The following is a 12,797-nucleotide window of genomic DNA, read 5'->3' as shown; positions in this document are numbered from 1 at the left end:
GCCATTTTCCTTTTGAGGAAAGCCACCCTTTTTCAGATGTTTCTCAGCTGACAGACTGCTACATTGCCTGCTTTAGGAAACGGATGCATCCTGCCTGTGCATACCTGTGTCAGAAGAGTTAGTTTGAAAATAGCTATCCCTACAAGAAGGACCTTCTGATCATAAGGCAATGCAAAGATAGTTCAGGGGTTCAAAGCAACTATACCCATCAGGCATCTTTGTTCAGGTCCAAGTACTATCATAATCATTTTCTCCTGGAACCTCTATTTTAATTGCTTGGGGACAAGCATTTTTTTGGGAACCCAGTATGGCCACAGAATGACTGCCCTCAAATGCTTGTTACCAGCTGAGATACAACGTACGGTTTGGGGCACTGGTATTTTATAATACTACTAAAAATTTGTCCCATTCTCAGCTGTTTTTAAGGAAAGGCTCGGGATGGCCTTGGGGCAGCCCGTGCTCCAAAGGACGAAAGGAGTCTTCAGGTTTTTCGGTCCTCAGTGTTTATTAATTCTTATCTACAATATTTTCTCTCGGCCCAACAGAGGTCCGCACAGCATGTCAGCCATGAGCACACTGACTGCCCTTGGGGCGGTCACTTATCTTTATACCCAAAACTACGTATAAGATATTTACCTTTTCTCCCCAATACCTTTCACCCTTATTGACAAGTGCACATTCAGTAAGAACCAATCTCAAAGTGCCACCACCACCACAGAAGATGGACGACAAGAAGAAGAAGAAGAAGGACAGGACACGCCCTAATTCCTCCATCTTGTCTCCCTAGAACCCCCCTGTACCGAGATTCTAAAACCTGTGTTTTACACTATAATTAATCTATCTCTTCACCATTTATCCCCGTGTGATCCTCCCATCCTCATACAGGTGTCGTCTCCCGTGCAGGGTCAAAGTCCAACCACCAGACACTTCTGGCAACGTTCCAGGACCTCCGAGCCCCGCAAGGGTTGTCTCGGTGACTCTGCACATCAGGACTGCTGTGCTGAGATCCCACAAAAATACTGTGTGAGCCTTTGGGTTTCGGTCTTTCCCAGGTCATAACATCCTGATTCTCTCTGCTGTCCCACAGAGAACAAAGTGTACCCCTGTTTAACCAGCAAGAAAATCCAAAAACCATCTCTGCAACCTCATCTAGCAGCAAAGACAGTAGATCTGCTCTGAAAATAGAAGCAGCAAAAGAGAAATGGGTTATGACTCACAGCTTAGCAGCGCTCTTGTTTATAGTGGCATAAAACAAGAGTAACTCCCTTGACATTGGTTAACACCCTTTCAAGTAGCCACATTTCTTGGGTCATTTTAGATCAATCTACACTCATTCATCATGATTCAGCTTTGATATTGAATTGACTCAACTGGTTTATAATTCAGTGAGGCTCCAATGCATCTGATCAATTAAGAGTAATGAGAGAAGCTGAGCTTATTTGTACAAGTGCAAATCATTGCTTGGGTGACGCAGGCCCTGCACCATGCAGTCTATGACTTCCCTGGAGAGAAGCTCCCCTGCAGTCACTAGATGGTATTATTAGTTTAAAACAAGTGGAAAAGAGTGGGAAGAAAACTTGGGATGAACGAGAGTGTTTGTTGGTTTCTTGCATTTCCTTGGCATTACACAACAGAGTTTTTGCAGACATGGCTAGATTGTTTCCTGGAGGAACTTGCTGAGCACAAGGGTGGGCTGAGGACTTTGCTTGCCTGTTTGTTTTCCTCCAAAAAGCAGGAGGTTTCTCATTAAGAGTTTACAGGAAATGCAGTTATATAAAGGTGTCTCTGTTTTAGTGAAAAAATTTACCGGGGGAAAATGTTTCTCATCTGTACTTTCAGTTCCTGAAAAGAGATAAGAAAGGTGCCTGACCTCCTGTGGGAAGTCCCAAAGAGGACAATATCACATATGCAAAACAGCCCCCAAAAAGTTTGGCAACAGACATAGGGCAATCAGAGGTACAAGAAAAGCTCTAAACAATGCCCCAGTTACTGAGCTATCTATTGTCATTGCCTATGTAAATGCTGATGGATGTATTCTGCTGATCCAACAGTGTGTTATTCTCAGGCCAGACCCCCCACTTAGATTTCTGGGCCACCCCACAGCAAGCAAGAGAAGTTATCAGACCTTGTTGATTGTCCACTGAGGAGTGGAAGTGAAAACAGCTAAACATCTGCTGTTCTTCACAGTAACATTACAGCACAGCTATGCAGTCCACCTAGCTCACTTCCACACAAACAAAATGTGGGGCCAGCATTTCTAGTATTATAAAGCAAGGTCACAATCTAAGATGCTGTTAGAGATCCTATAAATAATGATAAGTATGTGGGATGGGGGCAAAGAAAATAAAAAAGATCCCACATGTGTGGGGATTTGTGCTGTTGCTCAAACAAAGGGATAGGATTCAACAGGCACAGCTGTTCCTGGCCTGTTGCTACCACCGCCCATTCATTTTAAACAATATCCATATTTAATTGAGCAATCTCAATGATATTTTCTCAACTGCTTTTGAAAAGTCTGTTTGGTACATTTTCCTTGGCACATTTATCCTCCAGCTATTCATTTCCTTATTACTAAGGACCCTATCTCTCACAGCAGGTCTAGATCTTGACTGCTCCTACATTCAGTAGATTTTAAAGCTGATGTGGTAGAATATTATCCATTGTGATATAATGGCATTTTTTTAAAGTAATGATAGTCAGCCTTTAAAGATGCATATGAGAAGTCAATGCCTAGGTTTTGTCCCCTTTGGAGCAGCAGTCAGCAGCAACCAAGCACCATGCAAGTGCTGTTCTGTGCCTGCCTCCACACCTCCTTTTGGATTCATCTCTGAGGTGAGAACAGTAACTTTTGGCTTTCTCTGCACTTGGCTACTGCACTGTGGAGCTGAAGCCTAAGAGAAAGGACCTATGTGGTATCTACACAACTGTGTGCAGAGCAGACGGGAGTTGGGACAGCTTGTGACCCCCAAGGAGGGCCCTTGGCACAGGTTGCACATGCTGGATAAAGGGGCCTCAATCTAAGTCTGGGCTACATTGCACGGATCTGCTCTGACATCCTGGAGGAGCCATAGCGGGAGAAGGAGAGCCCATGGGGAATCAAACCCTCATATATCTTCATAACTTCTGGATGCTAAGTCTTGCTGCTAACCCACTTTAAAGTCAGATATACGGGGAGTATGAAAGGCAAAGGAAGCCAACAACATCTGGGAAATGAAGCCGGTTTTACAGTTTAGGGTTGCTTTCATTTTTGCTAAAGCACTGTCAAGTCTGGTCTGTGATCCCAACTCTAGACATCAGGGCACATTAAGTTCTGTGGTGGGCACTGCTCCCCAGCGAGCTCTTGGGAGGGAGGAAGGTGATGGGGGACTGCTGAGATATCCCAGAAAAGGGAAAATCTGCTACCCAAGACATGTGGTGCAGACATCCCAATGTCACTGCAAGTAATCAGCCTGGATCATTCAAGCTCAGCTCCTGGCAGGTTACCAGCATTTGGAACTATCTGAGCCCAGCCAACAGGGGCTGGCAGACATTGCTGCCCCAAGGGCCCTGGCCCTGAACTGGAGAGCTTACAGTACACCAGCAAACAGGATGAATGAAGCATAAGATTAGCATAGATAAGTGCAAGAGATTGTCTAGTGCTCCTCAGAGGTGCATTGTCTGTTGAAACCAATTAAATTTTGCTCAGCAGAGTGTACAGTTTCAGGACTTGTTCTGGGATAACTGAATAAATTCAAACAATGGAAAGGAATCACATAGCAGTTGCAGACAAAGTCAGCATGAAGGTAACAGACTCCTTTTATGTCTTTAGTCTCATTTATGGCTCTTTCCATCAATTTCAAAGCAGTTATCACCTCTTTGAAATTCAGTAGTGCTGAAGGTCATGGTCGGGCTGTGGCCAAGGATAGAATTTTAAGAGGAATTAAGACATGAAGCAGTGGGACAGAACTGTTCTATCTGCTTTGCTTAATGCATTTCTGCAGGCAATAGAAGTGGCTAATGCAGATCAGAGGTAGAGGAAACATTTAAAATCTGTAAATTAAATATTTATATTAAACATGCTTGTGTGCCATAAAGTATATAATTACGAATTTCTTGCTAAAATGTATGGCTAGCAATGCTTAGATGTAATTGCTATGGCAGTGTTATGTTCTACTTGCAATACCATTACATTCCACTTAGTTTCCCAGGGAAAACTTGCGAAATAATTTATTGCTACCTAACTGAACACAGGAGAATAAATCGTTTTCACAAGCTGCATGTTTTTAATTACTCAGAACTAAATGCAGTGTCACTGACATTTGTTTAATTTTGAAATGCTACATACTAGGAAAGCATAGGAGAAGTTACCTGATAGATTTTGTGCATGTCTGCAAAGGAAGACTCCTTCTCTTTTTAAAGGTCTAAAACCCCCAAACTCACTAATAATCCTAAAATAGGATTGTGCAATTAATCTAATTATGTACTAGACTCTGGAAAATCCTGAGAGTTTCCTGTTATGCTGTTTGGCTTTATCCTTCATCTTGGCTGAAACCTCTGAGCTCACTTTGAGTCTCTGTGACACCATGGATCTGATTCAGCAAAACACTTAAGTATACTCTCAGCCCAAGCACTTTGAGGACTTGCATCCTTGCTTGGCAGCACTTTTAAGCACTTACAGGATTTAAAGAGTATACTCAAGTCCCTTCAACTTCACTGAAGCATAAGATCTACTCAAGTATTTTGTTTAATGAACGTATAAGTGATTAAAATATCACCAATGCAAATGTATTTTTCACTGGTTTGCATTGCTCACTTCTTTTTCAAGTAGCCCAGCTTATCAGACCTATTTGTTTGCACTCACTTTAAATGTAGAGCTGTGTGTGGGAACTCTACAATTAATTTCTCCAATCTGTTTGATTTTCCCTGCAGATGTAGGGTTCCCAACTTTTTTGGGAAGCACTGTGCTGCAAAGTATTTAGCACCATGCTGAAGTCAGAGCAGAGCTATAAGTCAGGTTCACTGAATGTGACAGAAGCAGATGAGCAAGCTAAGCTCTGTTTCAGCCCTCTTAGGCAAGTTTTGTGCATCTTTGATTCTAATCTTGCAGGCCACATATAAAGAAATAATCTTCATCCTCTCAAATATATCCTTGAAGTTCGTGGAAGCAGTTGATGCACAGAAAGCTTGCAAGGACTGATCTTTATTTAAGCCAAGAGAAGAGAAAACAGTGCAAACACAATTTGAAGGGGATCACGTGCATCTGCCACTGGAGTTGATGGCAATTCATCACCAATTTCAGCTTCAGCAGGCACAGTGCTAAGGGCAGGGCTAGATCCTTTGCTGTCTGTGCCTTCCACAAAAACCAGCAGAAAGATTGCTTTTCCAGCATGATCCTGGCATGATATAAATGAGCTCAGGCAAGACCATCTATAAATCCTCTTCTCTTCAGTCTCTTTTATAAGGCTGGGTAATTATATAGGAATTACCTCTCAGCCTGATTTTTCAGTGGCTCCTGAAAAATACAAGGAAGGTATCTGACTCCATCAGAAAGCAAGTTTTGTACTGCAGAACTGTTGTGTTACATCCATGAGAAGAGCCCAGGCAGCACAGCCTATGTGCCAACAATCTCCTACTAGTCCTTCCCTTTAGCAGAGGAGTCCATCCTAATTTCTCTCTGACAAAAAGATACAGCTTAATTCCTAAAGTTACAGGATGACATGCCAGCTGCTGGGAAATTCTGCATCTGTGATGAAGCAGGAGGAATTTTGGCACTGGATTGTATTCCACAGGAGACCAGTTCTGCTTGGCAGCTTGGCCAGAGAGAGTTTTAAAGTGGGATCTTGTCTCAGGACATACTTACGAAAAAAGCCATCTTAGAGGAGGCAAATGCAAGCAGTAAAACTGTACCAGGTTCAATAAACTATCACTGATCTCAGCACCAAAATGAAAAGAAGATTAATCTAGCTTTGGTGATGCTAATGCACTGGGGAATCAATTAGTACAAAAGGACTGCAGAAATCCCTAAAAATTCTCACTATACAGAATTCTAGTCAGAAGGTTCTTTTCTAAAAGGCCAAAACACCCAGGAAACCAGCAGCTTTTAAACAGAGAGGGGTACACACACAGAGGTCAGCCAGAGAAAGAAATACTACTTTTTCTCTCAGCTTTGAAGAATTTTACCTTTGAACAGAGCTGGTCAGCAATACCGAGCAACATCTGTAAGAGGAAGGGTAGCTAAGCACAGGACAGGCCTCAAGGACACACAATTTTATAACCATTATCGTAAATAGGATATCTTAAATCTGATTTAATCTCAGGCATCTTGAGTAATTTATCTGAAACATCCATATGAAGTGCTTTTTTGGCCTATGATCCTTTCATAGTCAGGAGAGAGGGTGATTCAGCTCACCTGCTCTCATGTGCAGACTCAGGTGATGGTCGAGGGAGTAATGTCAGAGAAAGGACTTAAGCCCTGTGAATCAGGACCGGGCTGTTTCCTTGTCTTACATTCTTCACAATGAATGATAATAACTCTTGATACTACTCTTCTTTTGATTTTTTTTTTTTCTGTTTGATTTTGAAGATGCTTTTTTCCTGCCTGAGACTAGATAATCATCATTTTTTTATATTTACTTTTCAGCCAGTGGTGGGGCAGGAGGTGGAAGTCCTCGGACAGCACTGCCAGAGAATGGATAAGCTGTCCTTTCCCTGCTCCCCTCAGGGAGAGCAAGAGAGTGGCAGGGCCTGGAACCTGACTTCCTCTCCATCCTGTCCACCCTGTCACTGACCTCCCCAGGGCCACAAATCACATAAAAAACCCAGTTTTCAGAACTGCCTGACACCTGCAAGTCTTCAGCGGGAACTCCCAGTGCTCCTCACACTGGCAGGTCAAATATGAGGCCTGCAGCAGTGGTCGGCTCCAGCCTTGTGGGGTTGGCACTGTGGTGCACCAGGTAAAACCCTGAGTATCCTTCCTCTTTTCACAAGGAGAAAAAAGAGACAACATAGGGTCCCAAGGCAAGCCCTGAAAATGCCTGTGGAGCAGCAGCACCAGCCCTGCATGGTGACAGGATGCCCTGACGATGGCTCACGCCATCTCGGCCCAGTCCGTCTGGGCCAGGCTCAGCAGGCCCCTCAGAGGTGCGAGGAAACCCCCAGGCCCACCTCATCCTCCCACCCACCTGCTGCCAGGTAAGGCCCCCGGGGCTGAGCTTCTGCACCTCAGGCACTTCCACCGTGGGTGGCCATGGGCTCTCCAGTGCAAGTGGAGACACCCAGGGACCCTCCCCACTGCCACAAGTGCCCCTTGGCAGGGCCTTGTGGGGTCCCTCATGGCATGCGGAGTGGCTCCTAGCAGCTGTTGGCCGTCAGTGCCGAGGCGGGAGTACCTTATTTAACCCTGCTGAGGGAAACACCAGCTCTTTCCCCTCTCAGCATTTGCTTTCAGTGGCTAATCCAGGAAACACACGTCCTTTCTATTTACTTAGAAAAGAATTAATAACAACCATGTTTCTTCCTGGTTTCTTCCCCCTCTCTGGCCCTCTCCTCACTCTCCTCCCCACCTTGCTATTAAAATGGCAACCTCTGTGCTGCAGACATCACCAGGCTGCTGGAGCACTTAAGCAGCACCCTGTGAGCTGCAGCCATTTACTATGTGTGATTGTTTCTGCGAGACCTAATAATTCTACCATTGTTATTACAACACTGTGCACTAATACAAATGAGCTTGTAAATAGTGGTCCAACTAAAATAAAACCATTATAATCACAGCCCAGGCTCTAAATCACAGACTAGTGTATTCTGCTGTGGTTTGACCCTGAGCCAGGCAATAGTCAAATAATCAAACTGCAGATGTTGGGATAGCAAATCTGCTTAAATTTAAACAGTGACAAAGATCTAAACAAGAGGGAGAGAGAAAAGAGTCCTTTTCACAATGTAGGAATTTCCCCCCCTCCCCCCTTCTTGTTAACTGGGTCTATAATGTAACCAGGCATATTACCTTCTCTGTCTCATTCTGACGTCCCTATGCCTCCAGGATAAAACCCAGCACACCGCTGCAGTCTGGGCTCTTGCTCAGGAGAGTTCATGGTGGGCATTTAGCACCCTATGCTGGGCCGAGGGCTCATGTCCCCTACCTCAAAGCATCCTTGGCCTGGGCACACACAGAGACCTGCCTAGAAGTGTCATGCTGAGGGTCATTTCACTGAGCAAAGCAACATGCAGGGGGCAGCAGGGACACTGTGCTGCAAATGTGGGGCAGCTGGGAAGAGGATCCATATGAGGCTGTGCACTGCCAGCTGTTTCTGTTGCTGTGGGAGGTGCGGTATGGTTGCTTTTCCTCTAGGCCAGAAAGCAGGATCTGTGTTGGTAGTACTCACAGGTGGTGTGTTTTTGTCTGGAGAGTACAAGATCCTTGTCTGTTGCCCCATGACATTTAAAATGCTACTATAAACTTCTTTAAGAAAAGTCCACAGTCATTTGTTTCTCTGATAGCCCAAGCAAAGAAGTTGGATAGGTTCAGTTGCTCACCACGTTGTCACATGTGGTTGCAGGACTGTCAAATGTGGCAACTTCTTTGATGTAACTTTAACTTACTAGGAAGGAATTTTTTATGCTTCTTTTTTTTTTTTTAATGTAATATTTAAGCCGCTACCAAGCAACAAGTCATAAGAACAATCAATCACGCAAACAGATGCCACTAAAATACATCTCTTAAGCAAGTGGTTCAAGAAGTCATTGAGGGGATAGAATAGTGATCTCTCCAGGGGAAAATTAGCAAAATGAGCTCGCCAGTCTTAGATGAAGGCTGGACAGGATACAAACCAGCCATCCTCGTGAATCTACTACTCTGTGGCACTGACACAACAGCTGTGAATATTAATTTTATTTCCCTAAAATCTTTTGACTAAATTCCACTAGCAGAACAATTTGCCTTTCCTGCTCAGGAAATATTTGCTGTTAAAATGACTTGAAGGGAATATGAACCAAGCTGGGAAGGCGAAGGAGATTTTGGTTATAAAAAGCTCATTCACTTTTTTGGAACATTTTCCTTAGAAATTGAGAAACCAACTTGGATGGAAGTTCTCTTTCCTCCTTTTTTCCCTCTATTGTTGGTTCTTTTTAAGGGACAGTCTATCTCCTGGAGGTGGCAAATCTTTCTTGGCCTCGGTCTCCTCCTGGAGGGAATACAATGTTAGAAGAAGGAAAATGTGCCACTCCAAGAACGTATTGCAAAATTAACACCTTGACATGCACTCCTTGAAAAGTCATTCTGCTGCATCCAAATTTTCACAGGTTTTCCTGCTCCATTTGTCAAGGGCACCATTTTTTAAAAGTGCTATTTTTTTAGCCTTTGATTTCCAGTAAGACCATTGCTCACAGGAAGCCTGCAGAAATATTTCCTTTGATGCATTCCTAAGTGTCTTGGTGAAAGGAATTGTTCTGGTGTGTGAATCAACTCTGCTTCCTCTGCCTGTCAGAAAAACAGTGCAGCCTTGTATTGCTGATATATGCCATGCTGCACAGGATGTGGTTGATCTCTGCTGCTGCTGCTCCGCAGAGATCTGTTTCACAATGTGAGCAGTAACCAGATTAAAATCAATGCTGGAGGTTGTTGTGAACATTAAGCATTAAATAAACTCCAACATTGTACCATAATTCCTCATGAATGATTAGATCATCCTGCTGGGAGTGCTACCATTATACATAAGGCAAATGTCACTGGGTGCCTCATAAATTTAGTATACAAGTACTAAACGTATTAGGTCTGAGTCACTGCTGCCTCGCTTCAGCTTATCCTAGTATAAGGCAGAGGAGTTACATTGGCATAAATGTGCAGTGAAACACTGGTTCCCTTCTCATTTTAAGGGATCAGCTGTTTCCACTGACTTTCATAACACTGATGCTAAGTAGATTCACAGTTGCTCCACTCCAGCTATGTTAAGTCTCAGCTGTGGTAGATCATGCAGGGGATCAAGTCCTGGGGAAAAATATAGGCTGGTATTTCTGGCATAGAAATGCAACCCCTAATAGTGAAGGCAGGTATAGATTGCAGAAAAAAATAATGTGCTCTGGAGCTGGGCTGACAAAATCAAATTAGCTGATTTAGAAGAAAAAATCAGATTCAAGGCAGATTGGCTTTTGACACAGGATAGCTGCTAAAGCGCCAGTCCAGCACAGAGCTTATTTTGAAGAGGAGCTGTATACATGATCCAAAAGTCAGATTGTCTCCAATTCCATGGCACTCCAATGAGGGCACTCCTGTCAGCTGCACTGAAACTTTCCTGGGGACAGGGAAGCTGGCACGACACCATCTCAGTGTGTTCCACTGCTCCCTTTCCAAATACGGTGACTTTTCTCTTGATGTTTCAATTTTTTCCATAAAAAGAGTCATTTCCCTCAAAGAGAATTTCCCTCCATCTACTGTTTGCAGGGAGGAAATAAAAGTCTTGTGGCTCAGAAACGTTGTTGGGAAAATCTTTACAATCATAAGCCATTGACAACAGCAGCAATAATGGAGAGAATGTGGCCTGTGAAGCTCCCTGGTCCCTGACTTTCTCGCTGAAGGATTATTCCCTGCAATCCCCCTCAGTCCAAGGTATTTTTTTTAATGAGGTTGATTAATTCCCTCGGGAAATTTTTCTGCAGTCTGACAGGTCTCATTAGCATTCCACCCAGCCTAAATTTTGCTTTACCAGATTTTGTCTCAAACTATTTCCCTCTTTCCTTGGTGTATTATGCATCTTTCAAATATTTGTAGGCAGTTATCATATCCCCCTTTTTAGCTGTCTGTCAGCCAAGTTAAAAATAATTAGCTTTTTTAATCTTCCTCTATAAATCTATCTTGCTTTCTTGAAATCCAGTCCCCTTCTCCTACTTACGTGTCACGATGAAGCTACATATTTTGTGGTTACTTTTCACATGCTATCACTGATACAAGAAGGAAGAGGCATCAGAAAATCAGACAGTAGGTCAGGGATGGTTTCTAGTCCAGGTCAATTATTTTGGATTTTGTACACAGGCCACGCTCCACTGTCAAATAATTGAGGATTTCCTTTGAATTTTTCTATCAGTCAATATTCACAAAATTCAAATACTGTAGAGTACTTTAAAAGCAAATTGCTGTAAAAGATTAATTAGGTATTTTGTGCACATTCTATGGGTAGACTTGAAACAGTAGAACACTCTGGAAAATAAATTTAATTGTCATGACAATGTGTTAACTGATGTGGAAAAAATTACATTTTTTTCCCCAAAAACAATTAGAAAATATTATCCAGGAATTTTGAGGGGGTTTTTTGTTTGTTTGGCACTAATGAAACAAGTGTTCCAATGTCCCAGCACACATTCCCTAAGCATTTGCTACAGGAGGCCAAAACCTCATTTTTCAGATCTATGTAAACAATAGGGAAGCATTTCCCATCTTATGCATACCACAGGACTCTATGGAAGCCTAACCAGAGCACTGTTTTGCACTTACTGATTCTGGACACGGCAGTTTCTATTTACTCATTCAGTCATTATTTATACATCTATATATGTGTGTGTGTGTGTATATGTATATGCATATATGCATATATATATGTATGTATGTATATATGTGTGTATGCAACCTTTAGGAAGAAAGAGACGGGATTAAATACACACAGCAAATATGAACTGAGATCAAAAGACTTCAGGGACTTAATACCACTCTAATTTCAGCTAGGCTCCAGAGGTACATTATCAAAATGCTGAAGAAATTCCTCCATATGGAGATTTTAAAGATGAACTGCTGCCAGATCTTGGTTTGCTCACTTCTCAAGGTGATTCTGAAAATCTCAACTTCATTTATTACTAATAAATGGCTAAAACAATTTCCCAAGGAATGCGATCGATTCTTCATCCACTGGAATGCTTGTACCAAGGCTGGTTAATTTTTAAAAGATAAACTGTAATTTAAACAGACACAGGTAATACCTGGTAAATCTGTACAACTTCTGTTTAGCAAAATGAACAAATTAGAATATAATCCTTTGTCTGCCCTTAAGCATATACTAACACCTCCTTCCTCTGTTGTATACCTGCAGATTTATAGATTTTCACTTCGGTTCCCTCAAATACCATAGCTATGACAAAAAGTCTAAAGAGGCATCCTACTTGTCAAAACACCTTCAGGGAAATTAGCAACTGAAGCAGGAAAATTCCTGCTGGAAGAAAATCCCCTGAAGCAGGGATAGAAGCATGCTCAAATGTAGGCCTCCTTCAATATTAATATCCTTCCTGTGGGCAGATGTCTTTGTTCTTCAGGCCTCTTATGTACAAATTCTCAAGTCTCCTCTAAATACAATTGCAGAATGACTGATCCACATGGCTGCTTGAAGTTTTTGGTATTTTGAAATTTCTATTAAGTGGTCTAATTATAAATTGAAGGGAAGCTGGGGAAAAATTTCTTTTTTTCAGTGTCTTATAGTGTTTTCACAACTTTTCCTATGAAAATGTTTCTGTACCCAAAATCACTGAGACAGTGATTGTGTTATGTAGGTCTCCAGTTTCTCTGGTTTAGCTTACAGTAAATTCATAAGGAATTCAATTGTGGAAAAGCTGAGAGAAAGATACAAGTCCAAGCAAATGAAAATTAAAAGACAGAGAGCTGCTTTTGTTATAACAATAGCTCAAAATTTCCTGAGCGGCAGATTTTGCACACTGACAAGCCAAAATCCTTGCTGATTTTCATTTCGTTTGCTGATGATGGTACTTTTGCAAGATCTCCCTACAGTCATCATGAAAGTGGAACAAAAGGCCTGAAAGCCACCATGAGACATCTGACATGAGTAATC

The sequence above is a fragment of the Melozone crissalis genome, unplaced genomic scaffold (genome assembly GCF_028551555.1).
Source record: "Melozone crissalis strain CALT ecotype California unplaced genomic scaffold, PUWL_Pcris_2 ptg000004l_1, whole genome shotgun sequence".
NCBI classification, from domain to species: domain Eukaryota; kingdom Metazoa; phylum Chordata; class Aves; order Passeriformes; family Passerellidae; genus Melozone; species Melozone crissalis.
The sequence above is the reverse complement of the archived record's forward strand: the minus strand, read 5'-3'. Positions refer to the sequence as shown.